General features: G+C 45.8%; 1 long non-coding RNA gene across 1 annotated transcript in view; it reads left to right on the top strand.

Annotated features, from left to right (window-relative positions):
* The first annotated feature begins 399 nt into the window (after positions 1-399).
* Positions 400-3,689, top strand: part of LOC135830555 (uncharacterized) — a 4,799-nt gene continuing 1,509 nt past the window's right edge. Inside the window, exon 1 of the long non-coding RNA XR_010556061.1 lies at positions 400-1,006. This is a non-coding gene — a long non-coding RNA (uncharacterized LOC135830555). The remainder of the gene's footprint in view (positions 1,007-3,689) is intronic.

The raw sequence follows: 3,689 nt of genomic DNA on the forward strand, positions 1-3,689 counted from the left end.
CAAGCACATGCTAACTAATTGGTGTGATAAAATGTCACCTTCATCTTCTAAGTTCACCCTCTCTGTTATAACAGTACATGCGGTGTCATTATGACTGTTCACTTGCGCAAATTTTACCACCTACTAGTACATCATCCCCGAGGCTGTTGCAGCTTGTACTGGCCAGTATAGTTCTGCATTCCTGCCAACATCAATTTCTTTGATACTTGCCATTTGCCAATTTTATTATTGCCAAGATTGGCTCTTATTTTGATCTTCTTTGAGTGTACGATGCAGTTTCTGAGCCAAGTTTCTTCCTCCTTTTGTCTCAGACATGACGCTGTGCGAACTGCGGACTTGTACTTAGGAGTGCGCTTTATGTTCCTTTTACGGAAAATGGAAAAAACAAGAATGGGCTATGCATTTTTTGGTGGACGGAGACGCATTGGACAGCAGCAATTTCATATTAGGCAGCAGTCGACCTGCCTGTCCTACTGTAGCTGCTTCGGTCGCCTGTACACCACTCGTGTACCGGATAGATGTCAAAGTGCAAAGTTCAAACGGCGATAGACCTATATCAGGCCCTATCCTTGCCAATGGTGGCTCCATGCAAAAAAAACTCTCGCTCCTGGGATCCTATCCGGCATTTGGAACGGCATGCGTAGCTTGGTCAAGGAAGAAAAAGGGATCAAATCAGCGCCAACATGATCCCAAAGCGCGTTCTGTGTACAAGTGGAGCTCTCATACGCATCCAGTCCCAAACCTCACATCTCACACTTGTCCAGCCATCTCGGCTTTTACTTTGTTCTAGCCAGCAAGATCAGTACAGAGTCAGAACCAAGTAGGTAGCGAGATCAGCGACAACCGAAGAGTATTGCTCTTATTACTCGAAGAACGTTGCGGAGCTAACACTAATCACGAGAGATCATCTTCTGCTGCGAAGTCTGCTTCCCGAGTCGTATCATATCGTGGAGGTGCTGTTGGCGTTGGTCTCATCATGGCAACAAGAGCCTCCCAAGTATTGCTGGTGAGTGCGAGCAGTGAAGTAGGAATGACATGAATAGTTGGGATGTTTCTCTACTGAAAACACGTATGAAAGCTCCTTCTAGTTCTGACAGTACAGTGCCTGTCTATGTTGCGAAATTACGTTTCAGCGGATCATGTAGAGTTTTGTACTTGTTCGCGTAGCAAAACCTTTACGAGTAGCGCTTTAGTTAGGTACACTGGATAAGCGGATCTTATCCACTTATGTACCTGTACCCGCGGGCTGTAGTGGAAGGGTCCCCTATGCCAGAAAATACACACAACTGCTGCACATAGCTGCCAAACAATAGCACTTGAAGAAATGCAGCTGCTGCGTAACAAAGACCACTCTGTTCAAAATATGTATTGCGTGTCAGAAGAATCTGAATACAAAGCTCCGCATATTCCATTTTGTCGCTTTTCAGAAAATGACCAGAAAGGAAGTCATTTTTTGTGCACTTTGTATCTAAATAGCTCGCCGTGATGCCGCATATAAAGTCCTGGCTTATTCACGTAGAAGCCGATGTGAGCTCTAGGCTTGTTTTCAACATGGTGTCAGTGTCGTGTTTGGTAGCACTACTGCCAGGCTTTTGTGCCAACATTGCATCTTGAAAATCAGGCTTGCATTCAAAACAGGCTCCCGACCTTTATACAAGGCAGAATAGCTGGTTGAATCTTGGATGTGAAGTTTTGCACGAATGAACGAGTGCTTCCTGACCTGTGGATGGCGCTGTACCAAAAATCGGAGCCGAAAACTCTCCACTTCCCAAATAAGGCGCTTGCTGCATTTTCTCTCATCTATATTCGTCACTATTTAACTCCGACCTATCTACACTTGTGGACATAGAAACACAGTGGAATGACTTGGGCAAGAACCCTAAATATGTCAACATCATCACACACCAGTGTGTAGAGAGCTGTCAAACAAGAAAAGCTTAAGTTAAAAATGGCAAATGTGTACCAGGCCTACACATACCCTGTGCACAGATGTTCCATTTTTGGCTGGAGAGTCTATTTCCCGAAATATGACCAGGAATTCCAGTACTGTACCTGTATATGGAGTTGGGAATGCAATGAATTGTACATGTATAAGCAGAAATATTTGTCTGGCATCATCTTTTTTCATCTAAGGAGCTTTCGGACTAAATTAAATGCCGGATCTAACGTCGATTTTCTCTGCTTTCAATACGATTCATGGTCCATGGACAAAAATTTCAACCGGAGGAACCCCCGTTCTTTGGCTTTGGATGAAATTGTTGACCGACTCAAATGTCTGCTTGCACAGTAATTGCTTTTTGAACCACATGCGCGCACACGGCTGCAAGGCCAGCGTCTCAGGTCGCGTACATTATGTCTCAGGTGTCAAAGTCCACAACTTGGCACGTATGCATGGATGTGTAGAAGGGAAGTCGCCCGCACCAGTGCAGGAATTCGTCACCCCAAGAATAGGAAGGAAGGTGCTGGAATCTCGGAAGAAAGAGCACCACGAGGTTGAAGTGGCGCCTCATGCTACTGTAGTGACATTCATTCTACCAGTGCAGTACACATACTGCAACATTCATTCTACCAGTGCAGTACACATACTGCAACATTCATTCTACCAGTGCAGTACACATACTGCAACATTCATTCTACCAGTGCAGTACACATACTGCAAAGCAGCTGCGCGCGCTGAAAAGTGAACTTTATACTACGGTGAAAGGGTGGTCGTTAAACTGACACCTGGAGCGGCGTAATAGTCTCAAACTGAGAGCCCGAAGCTGAAAATCCGATTCACGTAAAAATCCTCTGAAGAAGCCTGCCGGAAACATGACCGTCGCCACAAGGACTCGAGCCTGGGAAAAGCACCTTTTTGATTTTTCATCATCACTCTTGCGTCATTCTAATTCAATGTTGATTTTATGCTGCTCTTTGGCAAGACAGGCAGGCATAGTGGGATGGTCTAAGACCATGATTGAGAAACAGAGGGTACCAGGTTCAAGTCCTGCTTGGAAGCGGAAGGAATTTTTCCAGCCGTGCTGCGACCCACAGTTAATTGGGAACTCGTGGCCTGGCACGAGGGTAACATGGATGCAGCTAATGGGATTTCGGTCTTTGACCACTTGGTGGTGGGTCTGATCTACTCACCTCCCACCGTTTAGGCGCTGCATCTGCGCCTTTGATCCTAGAGGGTGGTGGCGTTCCCACGGCGGATGCGGAAAACTCGGCTTCCAGCCGAGTCTCACGCGAACCGTGAAATTTTTTATTTATTATTTTTGGCAAGACAGTCAAGCTCGTGAAGAACGACCTCGGGTAGAACAATAACGTGTCAATACCGGCACATTCTTCTGGCCAAGTTACCATTAAAATACTGAATGCTTTCAACGGTACGGATAAAAAAACAACTAGAGAGCAAATGCACTCTGCTCATGCTCGATTGAGGGTTTGTTTTTTGTTCACACGGTTGACTGTTCTTGTACCTTAAAAGCCTGTGTATATGCCCACTCGAAAATACACCCACCCACCCAATACACTGCTATCCCTATTCCAAGTATACGCCCGGTTCCAAAATAACGCCCGTGCCCTTGTATACGCCCAGGAAATCAAGGCTGCTATTCTATACGCCCGGGGGCCTATACAGGTCCTCCCTCATTATAACGAGTCCGGTTAGTACATAAACCCCGTTAGTAAATAGAAATCTGAAATCC

The sequence above is a fragment of the Sycon ciliatum genome, unplaced genomic scaffold (genome assembly GCF_964019385.1).
Source record: "Sycon ciliatum unplaced genomic scaffold, ocSycCili1.1 SCAFFOLD_2633, whole genome shotgun sequence".
Lineage (NCBI taxonomy): Eukaryota > Metazoa > Porifera > Calcarea > Leucosolenida > Sycettidae > Sycon > Sycon ciliatum.